The 24,810-nt window shown below is 45.2% G+C and overlaps 1 long non-coding RNA gene across 1 annotated transcript in view; it reads right to left on the minus strand.

Annotated features, from left to right (window-relative positions):
- Positions 1–24,810, minus strand: part of LOC311235851 — a 254,714-nt gene that overhangs the window by 153,510 nt on the left and 76,394 nt on the right. Inside the window, exon 2 of the long non-coding RNA XR_014620172.1 lies at positions 5,977–6,070. This is a non-coding gene — a long non-coding RNA (uncharacterized lncRNA). The remainder of the gene's footprint in view (positions 1–5,976; positions 6,071–24,810) is intronic.

Raw genomic sequence — 24,810 nt, forward strand, 5'->3', positions numbered from 1 at the left:
GTTTGAACCCGGGACATTCTTGCTGTGAGGCAACAGCGCTAACCACTGTGCCACTGTGCCATCCATTTAACATGTGGTTATGGTCGTACTATCTGTTCCATCTGTAGTAAGAAAACCTCTACAATAATGTGTTTCGGTCAACTGCCAGCGCGCCACTAATAGAAACTATCGCTTTTCCAGGGATAAGAAACTATTATTACTAAACTATTATTACTACAACAGCGACGGCATCTCCCGCGACTGCAACTACACTTACTGCGGTTTGCCTTGGCCCGGTACAATCCCAAACCTCCGGAAAACCAAGTCAGAGCACCGTAACATGACTTGGCTACATAGTGTGCCATGTAATATTATTATGTAGGCCTGTGATTTAACAGCTGGTTACGGTTGCACTAATCTGCTGCCGGTAAGCAAACCTATAAAATGTAAACATATTTATTAATGGGAGGCGCAAGGACCTGTAACCAATGAAGGATGAGTCAGCCAGAGAGAGAGAGAGAGAGAGAGAGAGAGAGAGAGAGAGAGAGAGAGAGAGAGAGAGAGAGAGAGAGAAGAGAGAGAGAGAGAGAGAGAGAGAGAGGGAGAGGGAGAGAGAGAGAGAGAGAGAGAGAGAGAGAGAGAGAGAGAGAGAGAGAGAAAGAGAGAAAAATCTGTTTCAGTCAACGGCCAGTGCGCCACTAATAGAAGCTAGCATTGGCTTTTAAAGGATAACCGAACTATTATTACTACTACAGCGACGGCATCTCCAACGTCTACAGTTACAGTGGTTTGCCTTGGCCTGGTACAATCCCAAATCTCCGGGAAACCAAGGCAGAGTACCGTGACCATACTTGCTGTGGCTTGCCTTGGGTTTTGGTCAGATTTTGTAGATACTGCAATTTATACACCCTATTTTCTAATAAGATTTAACCAGGACATGTTGTCACAAGATAAAATTTCAATCATAACAACATTTTGACCATTTTGTAGGGCTGCGCTGGTGTGCCTATTTTGGAATACGTTCAGCACCACAGAGTTAGTGTGATTTAGAGTGTGTGCATCAGCGGTGCATTTCAAATTCCAAGGTATGAATTTACAATCCCATCCTCAATGTTTTGGTTAGCCTTGGCTAGCTAGCATGTATATAGCCTCAGTTCAACCCAGGGATGTTCCAAAAGAGGGGTCCCTCGAGACGGGGGGCGACGAATAACTTCCTCCTGGTGTGGAAAAGCAAACACTGCACGGCGCAGGATGGCACGGGGGGGGGGGGGGCTCCGAAGGGTGTGCACTCGCGATCGCGGTGACGGACAGACAGCTGGTCTGAGGCGCTTCGGGGCCTGTAAAAGACATAAATGGCGAACAGAAGCACTCTGTTGCCAAGAAACGTCCCACGTCAGGCTCGGACTGAGGCCCTTCTCATGTGAAATGTTGATTTTAATGTCCAAAAAACAGACAACTTGATGGGAGGAGTACCACTGAGTGATGACGATCATGTGTTTCCCTCCTCAGTGACTATAGGGTCCGATAACCACATCTACAAGACGATTCAGCATTGCAGATATTTTCCACAGTAACAGCCGATATTTTACTTGGCAGACAGTTATTGTTTGTCCCGTATGTCGGCTAGTGGAAACAGGAAGTCACGGTGGTATTATGGATTTAGAGGAGACGGGGGCCTCACACACAACTGCACACAGACTGCAGAGTGTCTCGGCAATGCAGCAGTTTAATACTCAGTGGCAGCATGACCCCTGTGTGACCTCTGACACAAGGCATCGTCTTCGTAGGAACCCGGAACTGACTTTGAGTGTGTGCGAGTGGGGTTAGTGGCCATGTGCGAATCCGCCCCTGCGGTGGTAAAAGTTGTGATGTAAAGCGGAAGGAGAAAACGTCTATGTCGGTAGCCAGGGGGCTTCTGGGTCTAAAACAAGACTTTTGTCACCATCCGGTTCCCCACTTATGTCTCTGTACGTTTTCCAAAACTACGTGATCTTGACCTCGCACTGACCTTTGGCTCGACCACACTGACCCGTCTAAAAGCCAGCCAACTCCGGCTGCAACACAAATACGAGTCCCGTCTCTCAACAAGGAGAGATATTACCTAATACATGACGGCACAAATTCCTCTCAGCCAAGAGTAGTCCCCCCCCCCCCCTCTCTCTTTCCTCTCTCGCTGACCCCGAAGCAGCCGTCTGCCTCTGATAAAGCTGATGATTTGAGAAATGTAAGTTGAATCAAAGAACAAGAGTATCGCTGGAGAGACCGTGAAAAGGAGGAACATTTTGATCTGGGTGCTGTGAAGAAGAAGACACTAAACCACTTCCCTCCTGTAAATGACATAGCCAATCTGAGAAACCACAGAAACCACCTCCTCTCTGCCCACGCGGCTGCAGCACAACAGAGGATATAGCTGCAGCGTGTGTTTATTCTGCATTGCCGTCTGCAGTGTGAAGCGTGGAAACACTCAGCCTTCACAGTGAAAACCTGCACCTTTAACCCCTTCCGATTGCAAGTCATTTGGGAACGCTTTCTCTGAATGCTATCTGGGAATTCTAAAACTCCCCGGGTTCCGGTGACCCAGTGTGCCATTCTCTCATTTCCACCTCGCTTCTGAGGTCATACACACTGAAAGGGTTAATGCCTCATTCTGCAACCGCCGCACGGCAGCCAAGATAGACCTACAGTATCTGATCTAGTGCCGTTAGGTGTGTGGGAGCCACCCGGCATGCAGTTAGGACGTCAATAAATGAAGTGTCTCGAAGGAGACACGCTACTGCCACCTACTATTAGCCACTCTCATTGGTCATCGCATTGTTTTCTGAATTCCCGGCAATGGAAGTTCCATGGTCTGCTTTGTAAATAACGTTGTTCCAAATGAGTTCAAGGTTTCAAGTAAGGACTGATATCTAAATAATCTCACTGCACTTCCTGTCTAGACGCCAAAAGCCTCAAGACGGGTTATTGGGTTAGCTTATCGATTTCCAGGTGAAATTGCTCGCTCAAATGTCACAAACGGAGACGCCGTTCATATCGAAATAGATTACACATGTGTGTCTCACTGAATGTAATGGCCATTGTGTGTGTGTGTGTGTGTGTGTGTGTGTGTGTGTGTGTGTGTGTGTGTGTGTGTGTGTGTGTGTGTGTGTGTGTGTGTGTGTGTGTGTGTGTGTGTATGTGTGTGTGTGTGTGTGTGTGTGTGTGTGTGTGCGTGTGTGTGTGTCTGCGTCTCATTGTGTTTTATCTCTGCATTGTGATAACAACCATGAAGAGGTTTTCCGGTAAAAATGGGGGAGGGGTGTAATGTCTCATCAGAAGAATTGAATTCCCGCTAATTAAATACCGAGGTTTGACATGGGGCCCTGTGGGATTGCCGAAGCAGGTGGCAAGTCGAACTGTTGGGAGAATCAGGCAATTCAAAAACTGGCTCTAAGCCTACTAACACTTTGGGCATCCGACTTTAAGAATCCCCAGTGCTCACCCAGCAGAAGACAACTGCCAGCACAGCTTGCAGCTCACTCCCCTAGTGTTTGTGCAGAGTGAATGCTGTGTGTGTGTGTGTGTGTGTGTGTGTGTGTGTGTGTGTGTGTGTGTGTGTGTGTGTGTGCCAACGCACATGTGTATGTGTGTCCATATTCGTATGTAAGCCTGCATGCGTGCGTATGTGTGTGAATGTGCATGTTTACCCACATACAGTGTGAGTGTGCGAGCCAAAAAGACAGAGAAAGGAGGAGAGAGAGAGAGAGAGAGAAAGAGAGAGAGAGAGAGAGAAAGAGAGAGAGAGTGCTTCGTGGGCCAAGTGTGACAGCACTCTCTCTCTCTCTCTCTCTCTCTCTCTCTCTCTCGGCCACCTGAGCAGCAGCTTGAATGATCTGTGTCAACGCTCCGTCCAACACTCACTTCCCGTCGCGCAGACAGATCCTCAGCTCTGCTGGCCGCCTTCGCTTTGAATGACTTCCTGATTCATGCTCCTATGAAACTAGGCTAATCGCTAATGTGTTCTCCTTCAGTGTGCGCTGCAACAGACAATCAGAGCTACTGTACCGGTGCTGTGTGAGTGAGGGGGAGCTGAACAGCACACTGGAAATGCTAAGCTCAGATGTCCCGGTTGGATAAGTTGGTCTAAGGATCACTCCGGGTACTACTACCGGGGAGCGTTTGCAGGTTCGGATACACCTCAAAAACATTGATCGTGTGACATTGCCTCTACCTCCTCTCGCTTCTTCCATCTGATGAAGCAAAAATGCCCCCTCGAAAACAAGATGAGAATAAATAAATAAACAAATGCTATCGTGTGAAATTGAGTGTGTCACTCGCGAGGATGTAGAACATAAATCACAGAGCCAGTCAGTCAGTAGTGCAGAGCGAATCAAAAGTGTGATCGCATCGACGCCGAGACACTCTCACACAATGCGTTGGCACAAGAGAGAGAGGGCGTGGCGGAGGGAGAGAGAGAGGGCGCGGCGGAGAGAGAGAGAGAGAGAGAGAGAGAGAGAGAGAGAGAGAGAGAGAGAGAGAGAGAGAGAGAGAGAGAGAGAGAGAGAGAGAGAGGCGGCGGCAAGGGAATGGAGAGTAGGAACCAAAAAAAAAAAGTGCAAGTTCGGCATTGTGCAAGATAACTTTCTCCTGCCAGAGTGCTGACTATGTCTCGGGGGCCCGCTGTGCAACACTGGCCCCTGGCCAGCGGCTGTAAAAAAAAATATATATATAAATAAATAAAAATAAGACTGGCCTCTCTCACCTGTTGCAGCACCGCGCTAATTCAAGTGTGTGTCCGTGCACTCGCTTGTCAGCCGGGAGTGTGATGTGTGTGTCCTCCACATGAACTGGAGGGGGACATACTGTACACCACCCCCCCCCCCCCCCCCCACCCCCCGACTGCAGGGTGGTGTTATTAGAAAGGGTTGAAAGATCTCAAGGTGGCCCATGGTAAAATTAACTATGGTATTCCTGTGTGTGTGGGTGGGGGGGGGGGGTTCTCAGGGTTCCCACAGACAATGCTAAATGAAATTCAAGGACTTTCAAGTACTTTCCCAAGCACTATTTTCCATTTTAAAATGGCATTTAAAAGGATACAATTCACTTTTAAATGCTGTTTTTTTATTGGATCGGATCCAATATGTATGGCTTAAAACAAATTTCCGACAATTAGTTACACTTCAGATTTTTTTTATCGTGGATGAACAAAACTTTCTATGCGAATGGTTGATTTGAATTGCAAGGACTTTTTAAGCACCTTGTTAAAAAATTAGCTGTTTTAAAGGAATTCCTTTGGTAAAAAAAATCAAGCACTTTAAGCACTTCAAGGACCTTGTGCGAACCCTGGGTTCTGCACAAACCAATTACAATAATAATAAAATACTACACCAAATCACTACGGAAACGTAGCATTTTTATAGTAAATCTGCATGAATTGATGTCACCTTAAATGTGAAAATGTATATTCCACAAAAGAAACGCTATGATGAATCAGAATCACTACAGTATGTATGAAGGTTTAACCCTAGTTCTGTTGGTGCGGCAGGGGGAGGGGGAGGGGTGTTACGTATAGTAGGCCATAGGCTTAAAAGAACACAAGGTGCCCCGGGGACAAAGATAGCCCACACTTCATGGGTACATTGGTGTGGGAAATAGACAGACATGTCAAGGAGCTAATGTACATACAGACACCAAAGTCCATTCCCCTCCCCCACACCTCCCTCCCTCTCTCCCTCCCTCCCTCTCTCTCTCTGTCCTAAACCAAACCTGATATCTGCACCTGTGGGAATGGAGGAATGGAGACACAGAACTCCAACATGGAAAAATAAAACCACCCCCCCCCCCTCCCCTCGGTCTTTGACAGTGTTTATGGTACAACTGTAATAGTACACTACAGTCCCAGATCCCATTGATGTGTGTTCAGTGTTGCATGCAGTAGATCCAGTAGATGTAAATGTAAAATACAAAACAAAGCAAAACAACAACAGACATGCCATGGCTACAAAGTGAAGTAACGGTTACCTTAGTAATTTGCTGTGTCCTCCCCAATGATGCTCGTCTCCTCTCCTCACTTTTCACCTTTTCAGCTTACATCCAACGGTTTTCCCGCCGCAGCCTGTAAGGAGAGTAGGCGACCCGTGAATCCTTCAGATAGGTGCTGCCTAAAGAAGGCACACACATAAACAAGACCCCCGCGGGCTCAGATCCACAGGGACAGGAGTTAGCTAGCAACGGCCCAGTACTGGGAATACTCATGGCCGCTAATCCATGCATGTAGGAGTCAGAGATGATATGGGAGAGAGGTCATTAGGGTTCACAGGAGGTGAAGGAGGTGCAAGGCTCTCTTTGTCTATGCAAAACGATTCTAGATTTCATGTGACCAGATTAGCACTAAAAGGCTTACCGGGCTAATCCTTTAGCCAAATGTGGCATGGTGGTGACATCTAACCCCTGTTTCTCCATCTGTTTCTCCCTCTTGGTTCTCCAGCCCCTGTCTCTCTATCAGTATCTCCTTCTTGTTTCTCCAGCCCCTGTCTCTCTATCAGTATCTCCTTCTTGTTTCTCCAGCCCCTGTCTCTCTATCAGTATCTCCTTCTTGTTTCTCCAGCCCCTGTCTCTCTATCAGTATCTCCTTCTTGTTTCCCCAGCTCATATCTCTCCCTCTTGTTTCTCCAGCCCGTCTCTTCATCTGTCTCTCCCTCTTGTTTCTCCAGCCCGTCTCTCCATCAGTCTCTCCTTCTTGTTTCCCCAGCTCCTATCTCTCCCTCTTGTTTCCCCAGCTCCTATCTCTCCCTCTTGTTTCTCCAGCCCCTGTCTCTCCCTCTTGTTTCTCCAGCCCCTGTCTCTTCTTCTGTCTCTCCCTCTTGTTTCTCCAGCCCCTGTCTCTCTATCAGTATCTCCTTCTTGTTTCCCCAGCTCATATCTCTCCCTCTTGTTTCTCCAGCCCGTCTCTTCATCTGTCTCTCCCTCTTGTTTCTCCAGCCCGTCTCTCCATCAGTCTCTCCTTCTTGTTTCCCCAGCTCCTATCTCTCCCTCTTGTTTCCCCAGCTCCTATCTCTCCCTCTTGTTTCTCCAGCCCCTGTCTCTCCCTCTTGTTTCTCCAGCCCCTGTCTCTCCCTCTTGTTTCTCCAGCCCCTGTCTCTTCTTCTGTCTCTCCCTCTTGTTTCTCCAGCCCCTGTCTCTTCTTCTGTCTCTCCCTCTTGTTTCTCCAGCCCCTGTCTCTTCTTCTGTCTATCACTCTTGTTTCTCCAGCCCCTGTCTCTTCTTCTGTCTATCACTCTTGTTTCTCCAGCCCCTGTCTCTTCTTCTGTCTCTCCCTCTTGTTTCTCCAGCCCCTGTCTCTTCTTCTGTCTATCACTCTTGTTTCTCCAGCCCCTGTCTCTTCTTCTGTCTATCACTCTTGTTTCTCCAGCCCCTGTCTCTTCTTCTGTCTATCACTCTTGTTTCTCCAGCCCCTGTATCCGCGTGGAATGATGTGAACACATGACACTTACAACCATCACAACTGTGAGTTTGCTAACTTAGCTAACGTTAGTCAGCTGTTTTATTCATGGTCTACATACAGTAATCGACTCATTCTCACGAGACGGGATATAAACTATATGTGAGATATCTGTTGTTTAGAAGAAATCGAGTAATGTCTTTCGAGTCCTCTGTATGTAACGAAGAAGCACCACAAGCCTAGCTAACCGCAGGGTAGGTTATTTTTCCATCTTCTTTATTAACACCAAATGCTGTAGTTAAACTATGTTGCAGCTGTTCTGTCCCTCTGTCTCCTGCTGTCTCTCTCCCCACCCTGCTCCTGTCACACACACAGGCTACACCCCCCCCCCCAATCAGCTTGGCTGTGGACAGAAAGGTTTGACTTAAAATGTCCCTCTCTCCTCACCTGCTCTAGGTCACACATACTTTTCTCATTATGGATATATTTGTACAGCTCATATACAGTATCAGCCTTAGTTTTGACATCTACTTCTCTCTCACACACCTCTCATGGTTATGATTGTTAGGTTGAATGAAGCCTATACTTCTTCTGTATTCCCCATCCCCCACAACCACATACTCAAAACATACAATATTAAAATGTTTTGTGACAAGCTATTTGAATGAAATTAAACTTCTACAACACAAAACAAATTGTTTCACCTACTCTCGCTTATGCTTAGACGGGTCGAATAATCTGTGATTGCAAAATGCTATCCTTAAGTTCAATCTTGTAGGTCAAACGGTAGGGTCGATACGATAGGGTCCTTCTGACGCCGGTCGACCCGTCAAGAGACACTTGCCTTCAAACCACACAAAGGTTATTATTTACAGATAAATCACTTGCATAACAGAAGATGGAATCCATGCAATATCAGTCACCTGGGCCCTCATTCATCAACGTGGCGTAGAAAATGTTCTATTTCCACACGTAAGCACATAATTTAGAATCAGTGCACGCACAAAAAAAACGGGATTTATCACACGTGCGTACACAGGTTCTACGCACACCTGTCTTGATAAATATGACTTTGATCCTACGTTTGAGCTTGTGCACTGTTTTAAGTATTTGCATACCAGAACCGCCCCGATTAACCATATACGGTAATGGAATACCCCCATGAAATGTGGAAAAATGGACTAAGCCGAGGGAAGCGTGTTATGAGACAGGCTGACAGACGTGTACACGTACGGTGATGTCGGATATGATATCTATTAACCATTGCTGCCTGGGCAGCGCAAACACTAATAAAGACCGTGCTGGAATATGACTGCCTTTTCCCGTGTTGTTTGATTAATACCCAGGGATTAAAGTTCTCCTCAATTTTATTCCAAATCGCGATGGATTTTCCGTCAATTTTCTACCTGCTGCATATGATTTCTAGAGGCATACTACAATCTATTTTGATGTCAGTATTGGGTAGCCTATATAAACAATAATACGAGAGCATACAAGAACAATGAATCTCACTGCCAATGATGTAGCCTATACGCCATGTGTAGCCTGCCTATATGTGATCAATACAAACTTGAACTTGAATTCCATCATGTCTGTGTGCGGGTCACTGCGGGAACTCACAAGGCTGTTGTCACAATGTAAATAAGAACGTGCACTGAAAAGTTACAGTATGTAGTTGGTTGATTATTTGTATGACAGTCAGTAAACCCTTGCAAAAAGTATCCGTTTTATTTAATGAATTGAAAACATTCAGCATCGCCTTCCTCCCGGCATGCAGCAACAACATGTATCAGGCAAATGCGCATCGCAACATTGACTTAGTGGAATCCCTTTCTATTCACATAACTGCATTTGTGATGGAGCTTTGACAGCTACAGTAACAGTCTATTGCTCGATCCATCTTCAATATCACGATGGACCGTGCCGGTGGCAAAGACCCGAGGGTGGAGAGGATCTTGAATGAATTCCATCATCATATTTATATGTTGTGTGTCTGTCCACTATGTCTGTTACTTTGTTATCCCCCCCCCCCTATCTATGTAAAGCGACCTTGGGTCTCTTGAAAGGCGCTATATAAAATGAAGCTATTATTATTATTGTTATTATTATCACATCTGAGCGGGAGCTCACAAATAGACTGTTAGTCTCAGTGAAGTTTCAACGGAGGTCATCTATTCTAACCAACAAATTGAAGTAGAAAGCATTTCGTGACCAATCTTATTTGGAAACATGAAACACAAAATAATTCGCTTTTTATTTGAAACAATATTTAATTGCGTTTGGAGGTTGGTGTTTTGCGTCTGCCCCCCCGTGCCAAACAAGCAGGCCAACCTCTTGTTCGCGTGTGAGCCCGTTATAATTACACTACTGTCGCTATTTTATAATGAACTATAATGAATTACGGGTCATACAGAAGTTGAACACTAATGTACGGAAGCTTATTTCCGCCTTGAAACTAATGCAGAACTGAGGAGCGCTTATGCCGAAGTAACGATGTTCTACCACTGGGCGTCAGCTAAGTGTGCTCCGAGCTGTGCGTACACATAAGCACGAAGTCAAGTTCAAGTTGAAATTGATGAATCCCACTCTTTGCTTAGAAATGGTCGTACGCACAGGTTAAGCACATATCTGTGCGTAAGTCAGGTTGATGAATGAGGGCCCTGGCCTCTACCAACCAACGCTGAGGTCACGCTCAGGAACCTTTTCTATCCTTTAAACTTGAGATGACTTCTCAAAAGTTATGAATAAAAAAGGGCAAACAACCCATCTGCTGTGATGAATGGATATTGTTGCAGAAAAAATCACATTACGTTGCAATACAATTCAATTCAATACATTTGTAATACATTTATATTGGATCTCAGATATCTGATTTGGCTACATAATTCCTCCCATCTGTGGTTGTTCAGCATAACACACACATACAGTACATTGAGCGAACAAACGCACACACACACACACACACACACACACGCCTGCCCTCCCTTTGGACTTTTGATTTGGCAAGCAGAGCTCGAAAGGCCACTACTATCTCACATTGAGAAGATAATGAAACAATTCCCCTCTCTCTCTCTCTCTCTCTCTCTCTCTCTCTCTCTCTCTCTCTCTCGTCTGCGTGTGTGGGCTCATCAAAGAGACATGTGGAGCAGAATTTCTGACCTTTTAATGCTGCATTTTGTCTTGCAACTGTTCTCACTGAGCTGCGATTCTAGAGGGTACATCTGCCATTCATATGTATGATTCTATTTCATTCAGGATTCTAGAGGCAAGGAGTTTGATGGTTTGAGGTTAATGAAGAGAGCGTCACTGTGGGTTGCCTAAAATAAAATAAAATAAATGAAAAAGGAGCACAAAGGAGTCATTGATTGCCTTATAGTAGTCCCATGCAGTCAGGGAAACTGGAATAACAACTTATTGATTTTGCAAGGTACAGTGGATGAGCTTTCCAATTGTATTCACTTTATCGACGTCAGCCTGTGCCAGCCATGACAAATCACACGTGCACCTTTTGGGTCTCCAGTCGACCTCAAGGCGACGGCCGTTTTCCACCCAATGTATTCTTTTTCTTCTTTTTTTTTATACTGGAATTAACTACTTCTCAGCTGGAGAAAGTGAGGCATCATATCACATTGTTACTATATAGGTATGTTTGAATGCATAGCTGGTCTGCACCCACTGTGACATACATACAGTAAGATACCAATATTGGCAACTCACATCCCTCTCCTACCCCCCCCCCCCCCCCCCCCCCACCACCAGAGGGAGTGGACTTTATTAGCAGAGGCAACCAGAACTAGTTTGAGTTCATTCCTGGAATAAGCACCCATTGAACCATACACGTTCTAAACTACTTACCGTCTGCCTCCCACTTCCAAAGCTGGTGAAAGCTATTATAAGCTTTCAAAAGGATAAGTCTGATTTTGGACAGAATGCAGTGGAGGATTGAAGGGTCTCAATAATTTCCTTTGTTTTTTTGTAATCTAGTACGTGACATTTTGAGGATTTGTCAAGAATTCAGCCGAGGGCCTAGGCTGAGACACAATTTAACCTTAGACTGAGACACCACTTGACCTTTGACCCTCCCTGAGCTGAGGTCAAGGGTTCAAATGTTCACTGTGGAAGAGCTCCTAATTCCTCCCACTGGTGTAGCCGTCACAGATGACAATGTTGCTTTCGCCAACACCGCCGGTCTCTTTTAACTCATTGGCTGCCACGCTGTTTCCGGGATATGGCTATGCCCTGCCACGCATTAAACCAATGGAGTCCATCACCTTGTTTGCAGGGCTATAACTATATTCGCTATGGATGCAATACTATGGCCCATTTGACATTGAGTATCTATCGTTCAATATGTGAAAAAGAAATAATTTTTCCATCCATACATTTCCATTTTATACCGTGGTGAATAAGTATGGTTTTAGAACGGTCTAGGGTAATTCCTGGGAGGCTAGTAATAGCCCGCAACGTGTATTATACTAAATCCATTGGCATTTCGTCCCTACACACGCTACAATAAAAAATTCAAATGCATATGATCGGTATTATGTTCCATCATGAATGCATGTAAGGAGGGGGGGGGGGGGGGTCGTTTTTGATGAATTGATTGTCAATAACGGCATTCGTTAGTACAACAGCATACGCTGATCAGGGCGATGGCTATGAAAGCAAGGCACAATCAAGCTGAAATTGGTCGTATGTCACAGCCCAATACACAAGGTTTCAAATGGTGCTCGATACCGCCGCCTGGTAGGATGCGGCCGGTATTGCACTTTAGAAATCTCAGACTCAGCCCCATGATAACACCAGGCTCCCTAGATGGATAATGAATGGAAATATCGAATAAAAGAAATAACAAGCAAATAACGAGTATACTCGTTGGCGTTCAACGATTGGCAGCCAATAACGAGTTTAATCGTTCTTGGCAGTGAATGAGTTAACCAGTGAGTTTCCGGCTATGGCTGTTCCCAGTGTAGCCTCTCATCTGATTCCCTCCCATGCTAATCCCTATGCTAAGCCGGTGCTCGGTCACTCTAGAAGGGATCAATAATGCATCCGCTGACCAGATAAGAGGGCCAGCTGCAAGAAAGCAGGGTTAAAACTGCCTGCATCCGAGCCCTCCTGTGCCCTCCGTTTTACGCATGGCAGACAACAAGCAGCAAGATGTTGTGTGTTCACGACGCGGTGATAAGGGAATAATAACGCTCTTCGTCCGATCATCTATCTATAGGGAGGTTGGTCATGTTATACTGTAAAAAAATATATATTTTTATGCTTATCAGAAAAGGAATTGGTGAAAAATCTGCTACTGGGCAGTGTTTCCCCTATATGCAACGTGACGCGTTGAATATAAACGCTGCTGTCATAAACTCATTTGAAACACTATTGTGCCCAAACTGTCTAGGCAAAGCTCCTTCAGCAACGTCATTATGTGGTCGTCTAATGCTCCATCTTATCTCTTTATATTTTGCGCTACGGACACTTGACATCCAGGTCAATTCACACAGTAAAGCATACAGTATGAACAAGAAACGTTGTACTGATCTGATAGTGCCAGCACCAACTCAATGTTATTGTTGGGACTCGGCCGATATTCTTCATATATATTTGTTTTATTATTATTTATATTATTATTATACTGCTGGGGTAGAATAGTATTCTTTTCCAATCTAACAAAACAAATATTTTGTAACAATATCTTTTCTCATTTTACTTATTTTTTTCTTCTTCCTTGAAACAACCTAATTTGTGTGGAATTATCGCAAGACATTTAAATTTTAATACTGAATACAAGATAAAAATTCCTTGATAAGATGGAGATTTATTTGATTTGATTATTATTATTTGTTTTTTTAACAGTCTAGCAACTGTCAATCAACTCTCCAACATAATGGCGGTAATGGTGGCGTGTGCGAACCCCTCCATTAGCATAAGTCACGTTAACACAGCAGTGAAAGGAGACCAGGACGTCTCAGGAGCTAAAGTCAACATCATTAACACAGTCGTTTGTTTAGGCAAATAAAGGGATCTAAGCGGGGAGCAAGGTTAGGCCTCTTTGTACCGTATGTTCCACCCAGGAAAGACAGAGTGACAAAATGAAAGAGAGAGAGAAAGAGACTATAAATATAGTGAGTGGGGTATCGTGATCCCATTTGGTACACACTAATACAGTGCAGCAGACCTGACCTCACTCCTAAACAATAGTGACACACAACCTCTGACCTGTAGTAAAAGTGTCGAGAGAGGAAAAAAAAGAGATACACACTGACAGGTAGAAAACAAAGTCAGACAGGCAGGCCGACAAACTGACAGAAAATAGATTGACAGGCAGGCAGATAAACTGACAGACAGACAGTACACAGAGAGACAGACAGATAAACTGACAGAAAACATAGACAGGCAGGTAGACAAACAGACAGACTGTATACGAGGATGGTGAAAAGGCAAGTCAACTCGGCCCATCAGCTGAAATGTAGATGTGCGTCTCAACCTATCCCAGAAATCCATGAGCATGCTTGGATTCCTAGACAACCTAGGTTCTCCTTCCATAGATAACTGGATTAGCCCCTCACACTAAAGGAGGTTAATAGCTCAATCACAGCAATGCAAAGTGGCAAGGCCCCCAGACCAGATGGCTTCCCAATTGAATTGTACAAGACATTCTCAGACCCCATTTCTCCTTGAAATGAGCAGTCATGGGGCTTTGCCGCAAACACACAAGAAGCTACTATTACACTTCTACCAAAGCCTGGCAAGGATGCAAAGGAATGTGGCTTGTACAGTCCAATATCACTTTTGAATGGAGATGTAAAGATATTAGCCAAGGGTGGCTAGGTAGTGTAGAGGTCTAAGTACTCGCCTACCATCGCAGAGACCCGGGGAGGGCAAGGTCTTCTCAGCCCACTCCTTTTTGCTTTAGCCATTGAACCACTCTCTATCATGCTCAAAAACACATAATACCTCAATGGAATTCACAGGAAAAATCTAATATAGAGTATCCTTGTATGCAGACAACGTGCTGTTATACATTTCAGATCCTGTGCCATGTGCCCTTGACATTGTGAATATGCTGTATCAACATGGCAGTTTTTCAGGATATAATTAAACTTTTCAAAGAGTGAATGTTTTCCCGTTAACAACAGAGACTTGCCCTTCCTCTTTCCAGGACAGGATTTAAATATTTGGGAATTAATATGAACTGTATGCTATCTGGTCGTTTATACCCATGATTAACCTCTTAAGCCCTAGCCATATTTTCAGAAAATTCGCCTAAAAATACATACCTAAGTAAATGGAAGATTGCTCCACTTCTACAGGGTCCATAATTGTTCTTGGTATCTAGGGACATCTATGGATCTCGGGGAATGTATTCCCAGTGTCAGAGATATTGTGTCTGTTACTAGGCTTGAGTAAATTGTAATGAACCAAAGGAGAACATACATTTTCTTTAATTTTTTTTTGACGATGAATAACACCATGCTAACATTGACCAGACGTGAAAAATGTTGCACCTCAGCACCTTCTTGAGATCAAGTGTACAAAAAATCGAAGCAAATGAATAAAGGGCATGTAGGAGTGCGGAACAAACGGACTGCCAGACGGTTGTTAGATGCAATACATGTGAAGTGCAATGTTTACTTCCACTTCCTTAACTCATTGGACGCCACTCACGGATAAAGTCAGGTTAACTCGCCGGCGGTTGAGCGCCAAACCCGAGAAAAGTCGGGTTTTCTATCATTATTTCTTTTATTCGATATTTCCATTCATAATCCATCGAGGGAGCCTGTGTTATCATTGGGAATGAGTCTGAGATCGCAAACGTCCAATACCGCCGCCTGCTGCCTTGCGGCCAGTATTGCACATCCTTGGAAACTCTCTGGCTTGGTCTGTGCGTTGATCTAAAAAGTCCGGTCCGGGTTTACCTCGTCGGGCAGGACAAGCGTTTATAATACATGGATTGAGGAGAATCAAGCAGTTCCCGGTTCATGTTCTTTGGTGGATTATGTTGGCAACACGATTGACATCAATACTTGGAATGGCGATCAGATAATTGGAATATTATTTTTTCAGCTCATCCTAGTCAAGGTAAGGGCTACAGTATATGGTATCAATCTTGCGTTGATCGAAGAATCCCTTCCCCGCGATCCGAACGTATGTGTGTAACGTATTCCGTTGGTGACGATCGAAGCATAGAAAAACGACACCCCCCCTACCCTTTCATGCATTCATGATGAAACATAATACCGATAATATAGCGTTGATTTCAGATTGATTGTTGATACAGGCGAGGAACGCCACGCTTTTTAGTGAAATGCACTAAAACGCTGCATAGCGGCGTTTCCTGGGATTAGACAGGATTACTCTAAAACTATACTCATATCCACCACCGTATAAAACGGGAATGTATGGATGCATTTTTTTTTTTCACAAATTGAACGATAGATACTCAATGTCAAATGGGCAATAGTTTTATATCCATAGCTATGATATTTAATATAGTTTTAGCCCTGAAAACACGCCATGTATCCCTATTCTTTAAAGTGCTGGCCTTCTTACCACATGGCCCACAGCGACCTCTGGCGCAAATTGAGTTAATACAATCTAATACGTCATCACGTCAACCCGTGTGACTATATACACAACGCCAATGCCCTCTAACCACACCCTGTGCATAACATTGAACGTGGATGTGAAAGAATATGAATGTGAATTCTATTGTCCATTATTGTCCCCCACATGCGCCCCCCCAGAATTCACAAGAACTGGCACCATGAGCCTTTGAGGACCCTGTATAATCCTGCCGAAACGGCTTCAGGTGTCCAGAGTCTGTGTAGCGATGGGACCAGTGACCACCAGAGGGTGGGCTGAGGACTTAACGGCCAGGGGAAAACCCTGTGTCATGGTGGAACCCGTAGACCCCCGGAGGGTGGTGTGAAGTTTTGATGGCCGGAGGGCGGCCGCGTGGCGGCGGCTGAGCTACAGGAACCGGACGGTCCAGGTCCACATGAGCTGGTTTCAGACGGTCCACTGAAATGTGGTCCGGTTTCCCACCTATTTCAACTACAAATGACTTGTCCCCTGTTTCCAGAACACGAAAAGGCCCCTCATAAGGTGGCCGTAGTGGTGACCGATGGGCATCATGGCGGACAAAGACATACTTTGCTGTATGGAGATCAGGTGGAATATAAGTAGGGATTCCCCGATCACGTTTTTTGCCACCGATACCGATCACCGTGAGCCATATCGGCCGATACCGATCCGATACCGATCGTTTTTGATTAAAAGAAATTAAAATTTATTTTATATAATTAATTTTTTTATATAAAATATATATATTATATAATTAGACTTGTACTTGTATTATCTGCGAGACATCGCCACCACGCAACAAGCTCCACTGTCTGTGTGTACTAGTGCACTGCAACCTTGCCCAGGCCCGACGGGGCCCGGCCCGGCGGGTTCGGGCTGGGTAGGGCTTTTTTTTTAATAAATAATTCGGGCTTGGCCGGGCCCCGCCGTTTTTTATTATTTTTTTTATTGCGTTTTTTTTTTTTTCATATAACTAGGGTTATATGATAACCTTCGTTTTAAGATTCGCTTTCTCTTTTGCGCCAGAGAAACATTTGGATGTAATTACTGCAGCGCGCAGGGAGAAGTCAGGGGACAGGTTCAACTCGATTGGTTGTGTTGGAATATAGCCAGTTGGCGAACGTTTTAATTAGTTCTTGGGATGTATGTAGCCGGTTTTGTTAACGGTGTTCAACGCGTTGCTGACGTCGTGGTGAGTGATATGTTTATTATTTGCTGGGTCGCGACTCGCTACCTGTTTTGTTGCTCTGCTCGAAATCTGATTTCTGTTTTCTGTTTGTTTGTTTGACTGAGTAGGCTATTGTGTGTCGTGTGTGTGTGTGTCAAAGAAGATTCTATAGCCTTCAATACGTTTTGAGGCTGATGTGTGAGTCAGTCTATATAAGCGAGCACTGGGAGAGACGGCATTGCGAAATGCTTCTTCGTTTTGTTTATTTATTACGTTCATATAAAACCGTGTTTCGAATATTTAAAACAAATACAAAAAAAATTATATTTTAATAATAATAATAATAATAATTTTTTTCTGGTTTTCATGCGGGCTAGGGCTTAAAATATTATTTACAGTCGGGCTTATTTTCGGGCAGGGCCTGAAGTTCAAGGGCTCGGGCAGGGCTCGGGCTTTATTTCAAGGCCCTTGCAGACCACTAGTGTGTACTCTAGTAGCCTCCAGCTACGGCCAGGATTCTCCGGAGCTGCAGCTGGACCTATACTCGAGTAGCCTCGAGCTACGGCCAGGATTCTCCGGAGCTGCACCTGGACCCTATTGGTATAACGTTACTTAACTGTGCTCAGCAAGCCCTCAGCTCGAATACGCATCGAATCAGTGTTATAAGACATTGATATCAGGAGCTATCTGTAGCTACTGCTAGCCGGATATATAACGTTAATACAACGCCTCAGTGAATTATTTAGTTCAATGGGACATTTCGTTTTGAACAGTGAACTAACTTGCGCTAACGTGAGCTAACAGCTAACAGCTAACAGGTATCATACACGTCTCTACTATACTTGCTGGAGCGTTTGTTGATGTCAGGAGCTATCGGTAGCTGGCCGGCTAGATACCGTTCGGTTAGACAATGCCTCATCATGTATTAAACTAAAAGTGAATAGTTGACTGGGTCATTTTGTAACGGTAGCTAAGCTAACGTTAGCTCAGGGAGACGCCGTCCTCCCGTGTCCCATCTCACTAGACTAGACCCGTGTTTACATGCGTGCGGGAGGGGCTGGAGGGATGAGCAGACGCCGCACCACCCAGTGTCTGAGACAGAACTCAGCGACAGCGAGTGAAATCGGTTTTGACGATCGGCGAAAATAAAGCATTATCACCGATCACCGATCGCATATTTATACTGATTATCGGCCGATAACGATCGGTGGCCGATCGATCGGGGCATCCCTAAATATAAGCTTGGGGCACAATGTGCTGTGACGTAGGCACCGGCCTAAATACCTTGGCATTGTCCAGGAAAACAGACCGTTGCTGGCCAGCAGACCAAGGCGTTGTGGTGTTGGGTATGAAATCCCCGGGGACTCCCAATGGCTGCCCATAAACCAGTTCGGCTGAGGAGGACTGAAGATCTTCCTTAGGGGCTGATCGGAGGCCCAGCATGACCCACGGAAGTCTGTCAATCCACCCATTGTCCCGGAGACTGGCCCTGAATGCGGCCTTCATTGACCTATGAAACCTCTCGCACAGTCCATTGGCTTGAGGGTGATAAGCTGTTGTGCGGTGCAGCTTCACCCCGAGACCCTGGGCCACAACATTCCAGAGCTCCGATGTGAACTGAGGCCCTCGGTCGGAGGTTATGTCCGATGGAGCACCAAAACGGGCAACCCAGGTGCCGATGAATGCTTGTGCAATGTCGGCAGATGTAGTCTCTGGCCAATCGTCCTGTCAATCATGGTAAGGAGGTGGGTGCAACCGTGTGATGGTGGCAGTGGCCCAACCAAGTCTATGTGCACATGATCAAACCGCCTTTCAGGTACATTGAAAGGGGTTAGTGGGGCCTTGGTGTGGTGGTGCACCATGGCCCGTTGACACTCCAGACAAGCATTAGCCCAGTCTCGAACATCCTTTTTAAGACCGTGCCAGACGAACTTGGCTGCCACCAACTGCTGAGACGGTTTCCTGCCCGGGTGAGAAAGGCAGTGAAGGGCGTCGAAAACCTGCCTCCTCCAAGTGGCAGGGACAACAGGGCAAGGCTGCCCAAGTGAGATGTCACACAGTAGCGTGGAACCAGTGTCATTAAAAGAGATGTCCACCAACTGAAGACCTGTATCAGTAGTCCTACATGCCTGGACGTCCTTGTCAGAAAGCTGATCGGCTGCCATCTGTGCATAATCAATCCCGAGGTGGACCGCACTGATGATAGCACGAGAGAGGCAGTCGGCGACAGGGTTGTTCTTCCCGGCAACATGTTGGATGTCTGTTGTAAACTCCGAGATGGAGGACAACTGGCGTTGCTGGCGAGCGGACCATGGCTCTGAGACCTTGGCCATAGCAAAGGTCAGCGGTTTGTGATCGACAAATGCTGTGAATGGTCGGCCCTCCAACAGGAAACGAAAATGCCGTACCGCAAGATAGAGGCTGAGGAGCTCCTGGTCGAAGGTGCTGTAATTGCGCTCACTGGCTCTGAGCTGCCGACTAAAAAAGGCGAGGGGTTGCCAGTGACCATCAACTAGCTGCTCATACACCGCCCAAACAGCATAATCCGATGCGTCGGTTGTGAGAGCGATCGGCGCCTCAGGTAATGGGTGCGCCAACATGGCCGCCCTAGCTAGGGCTAGTTTGGTGTTTTTAAAAGCTCCATCCATCTCCTCTGTCCAAGTGAGAGTGAGCTTATCAGGTTTGCCCTTGAGTGCCTCGTAGAGGGGCTGCATGAGCTGGGCTGCCCCAGGCACAAAGCGATGGTATAAATTCACCATACCCAAAAATTCCTGTAGTGCCCGGACGGTGGGGGGCTGCGGAAACTCGCTCACAGCCTGCACTTTTGATGGCAGAGGCACTGCCCCATCCTTTGTGATGCGGTGCCCCAGGAAATCAATTATTCGTAGTCCAAACTGGCACTTTGCTGGGTTAATAATCAAGCCATGCTGACTCAGGCGCTCAAAAAGTGTGCGGAGGTGAACCATGTGTTCAGCCTTGGAGGAGCTGGCGATGAGGATGTCATCCAAGTAAGTGAACAGGAAAGGCAGGTCCCTTAACACACTGTCCATGAGGCACTGAAATGCTTGGGCAGTGTTCTTTGAAATGTCCTGTGACTGCACCGGCACCTGGTGATAACCACAAACCAGGTCAACCTTAGAAAATATGACCTTCCCCGCCAGGTGAGATGAAAAGTCCTGAATGTGCGGTATAGGATAGCACTCAGGGGTCGTAGCATCATTCAGGCACCGATAATCACCACACGGGCGCCAACCTCCGGCGGGCTTTGGCACAATATGGAGTGGTGAGGCCCAGGGGCTATTGGACCGGCACACGATGCCGTGGCACTCCATCGCCTCAAACTCAGCCTTAGCAATAGCCAGTTTGCCTGGATCCAGGCGCCGTGCACGTAGGGGTGGGGGAAGAAATCGATACGTAGTAGTATCGCGATACTTTGCGTGGCGATACTGTATCGATACAGGGAGTCCAAGTATCGATATTTAATTATTCATAAAAAAGATATATATATATTATTATTATATATTTTTTTTGTATAAGGAAGTTGAATTGTTCATTTCAATACCTGTAATAGTACAGTAGTCCACACACACACTTGTGCATTCAGTTAAGTTGGAATATGACTGTAATACAAACAGTTCAGTTTGTCAGGTACATGCAACACAGATTACAGTGTTTACATCTGTCTGCTTGAGAAAATACCATGTTCTGCAATAAAAATGATTGAAGTGAGATGAACAGACTGAACTTTATTTTATTAGATAAAACATGGTGACAACGTTTTATTTTGCAGTTGAAAAAAGGTAATAAATCGCAATATATCACAATATTAATATCGCAATACTCAGCATATCGCAATATATTTAGTATCGCAATACTATCGTATCGTGACTCAGGCCCCGTTTAGACGGAAACGCTAGCAGGTGAATCCGCACAAATATTTTTTCGGATGTGCCTTTCGTTTATACAGAAACAGTGTTTTTACGGGGTGAAACCGTAAAAAAGTGAGACCACCTTCCAGGGTGGAATTCCTAGAAACGCTAAACCTTTGCGCTCTCATCTAAACTGTCAAACCGCATAAAACGATGACGAAAGGGTTGTCAAGGCTCTCGTCATGTGTACTGCTTACATCACAGGCATGCGCCAGTAGCCTAGAAGCGTAAATAAAGCATGTCTGATTCTATCCATGGCGATCACCTGAAGGCTACATTGGCAGTCCTTTTAAATACACAAGAATCTGTCTCGCGGCGTGACTGGACCCACTGTCTGTGAGTGACTCTGCTTTGGTCCAATCACATTCCCCACCCACAGTCTGCGAATCAGAGGCAGAGTAGGGCGGGTCTTCACAGCACGTCATGTGACATATGCGCCAATCGTGTGACAGCGGGGCTCCGTTGTCTCGAGTTGTTACAGCCTCGTCTGCACAGAGAATTCCATCCCAAAACGCTCGTCTAAACGCAAAATTTAAAGTGAAACCGTAAGACGACTTTTGCGGTTTCTGTTCAGACTCTCTCCGTCTAAACGTAGCCTCAAGTATCGTGATAGTATCATATCGTGAGGCCTCTGGTGATTCCCACCCCTACGTGCACGGGCATGTACTGGCGGGCCCGTAGTTGGTATATAATCTTCCACAGCTTAGCTGTAGCTGCCGAAAAGGTTGGCATGGTAAGAACTGGGAACTCAGCCAACATACTTGAGAACTCAGAGGCAGTGAGGGTACTGGACCGCCTTGAGGAGCTAGAACCACTGAGTTCACATGGGAATGAGCTAAAAGTCCAATGTAGGAGTGTGGAACAAACGGACTGCCAGACGGTTGTTAGATGCAATACACGTGAAGTGCAATGTTTACTTCCACTTCCTTAATACAATCTAATACGTCATCACGTCAACCCATGTGACTATATACATAATGTCAATGCCCTCTAATCACACCCTGTGCATAACATTGAACCTGGATGTGACAGAATATGAATGTGAATTCTATTGTCCATTATTGTCCCGCACAGGCAGATGATTTACAGGGTTTTTTGTAGATACAGTACTGAATTTTGCCATCCGGACACATGCAATTTGAAATATGAATATAGAATATAGAATATCATGCCTATAAATTACCTTATGGCCAATTCACATATCTATGGATCCGGCCAAATCTCCTCTTTCCAATGGCAGAGTTCAATCTGGAAATCTTACAGGGGCTGGCGTGAGCTGGGTAGTGTAGTTCTTTGAAATTCGAAATCCCATCAAAAGCCCTGGGTCTCTTCTTTCAAAAGACTACACTCACTTTTGGCTCTGCCATTTCCTCGCGTCAATATGCGCCGGTTTCTGACTCAATGCGCTGAGATTTCTATAAACTCATATTTCACTAATAACACTTAAAATCATTGGTAAACAAATGTAGTGCTGAAAATATACACTTTGACTGCTGTTTTGACATGGTTAGGGTCTTTACTCGTGGCTACATTTGAAAAAGAAACGCAACATTAATTAATACATTCTGTATTGATCGATTTATGACGTGATATGAATCTCGGCCCTGTACCAGGCCTGTCGGGCTTAAGGGGTTAATAATCTTAAACTTGACCTCCTGAAGTGGAGTGTTCTAAATGTAGGCTCTCTCTTGCAAGCAAAATTGCATGTAAAGAAGAACATACTGCCCAGGTTTTACATCCGTTTCAGAACATTGCTTTGCTATGTTTTTTAATCTTATACCTTGCATCACATTATTTTGTTTTTATCAACTTGCTTGTGAAGCACTTTGGTGTCAGCTGCCACTGCCTGGAAATGTGCTATATAAATAAAACTGACTTGACTTGACTTGACATTCCAGCTTTCCTTTTAAAATGTTTTTTCTGATCTGTCGAGAAGTTGATATCCAAATTTGTATGGGGCCACAAGCATCCCAAGCTTCTTCAGAGGCATATGCCAAAAGGAGCCTAGCCCTACCCAATCTGATGTACTATTACTGGGTGCCAAACCTACAAATATTTCACGCCCAAAATGCTGACTGGTGCCAATCAGAAGGGGATACCTGAATATCATCAACTCCATGCACTGCCAAGCTACAGACTGCAAATAATCCCTCTCAGCATTCTTCCGCTGTGTTACTGTGTTGATCTTGATATAATTTATCTTACCACCAGGAGTCACACATATTCTGCCATTGGTTATCTGTCAATCTCATGTTGTGTAATCTCTATGCATAAAAAACCTGTTTCTCACAACACATGGCGAGACAGACAGACAAATTGACAGAACACACAGACACAGATGAGCAAATAATGAAAAAGAGGAGTCATCAAAATGTCATACTCTCCTCTCTCTGCAATTTCTCCTGCCGATAAATAGGAGGATTGAGAGATACAGCACATAGGAGAGGAAATTGAGGTTGAGGTAGGTTGCTGATCTAGGATATGTGAATCACCACCTAGGCTGTCGGTCAGTATAGTATAAGAGAGAGTATATTGTCCTATAAATGCTTGTCACACACACCACCGGCCACACACACTGGGCATCTCTAGGGCACTTCATTAAGTGGGGTTGACAGTAGGGCTGCACGATTAATCGATTTTGAATCGAAATCGCGATTTGGAATGATGCAATTACCAAACCGAAAAAAAAAAAAAAACGCATATATATATTTTTTTTATATATTTTTTACATTTATTTAACCAGGAAGTCCCATTGAGATACAAGATCGGTTTGGGAGAGGTAGGTAAGGGGTTTTAGATTGTGTGTTGTGAAGTTTAGACTTCAGAGAGGGAGAGTAAAGTACAGAAAAAAAGGTACTGTTGGGTACCGGTATCGATTCCCAGGTAAAAAAAAAAAAAATTCAGGCTCTGTGTCCTGAACAGACCCACCGCGTAGGCCAGATGCAAGCCACATTTTACAATAAACCTTAGTGGGGCTGCTTTAAAAAAAAAATTATAATCGCAAATTTGTGTGGTTCAAGGGAAAGGAGAAAACAAGCACAATATGCTGCTCAATAGTCTATATAACCTTTTTTTCTGAAGGCACGTCCCATGTTAAGCGATTGAACACATCGCTGTGGGTTTTCCGCGGATCGAGACAATTTTTTAATCTTTTTTTAAAGGGCTCCTGTGAGGTGATTCGACAGGAGTATCACTCCGCATGATGCTACATGGTCTATATAAGAGCTGTTGGCAGGGAACAAAATAACCACACGCCCAGCGCCATTGGCTTGTAGATTTAATGTTTGGCGACTAGAAATTAAGGTCTGCCCGCCACCTGGCGGCTAACAAAATCCACTGCATCTACCTCGGCCGGCAGGTACCGGCTCGGCTGTGCTCGGCGTCAATATGATGCGGGGGTGGTGAGTTGAAACTGTGTGTGTGTGTGTGTGTGTGTGTGTGTGTGTGTGTGTGTGTGTGTGTGTGTGTGTGTGTGTGTGTGTGTGTGTGTGTGTGTCACGTGTCCGTTCGTAATGTTTACAAACAATGAACCTTTAAATGTAAATGAGATGCGCTCTGCTCACGAGGTCAAGTTTGTAACATGAGACGCACATGAGGTCTTACTTCACCCGTTCTTTAGCCTACAAGAAAACCCTGCAATCGCGTTTTTGATTGTGCTCTGATATTTTACTATTTCGCATTTGATTTGACCAAATATGTGGAGGCATATTCCCGGAGTAGCTCCCCCGGGT

This window comes from Notolepis coatsorum, assembly GCF_963971535.1.
Source record: "Notolepis coatsorum genome assembly, chromosome: 10".
Taxonomy (NCBI): domain Eukaryota; kingdom Metazoa; phylum Chordata; class Actinopteri; order Aulopiformes; family Paralepididae; genus Notolepis; species Notolepis coatsorum.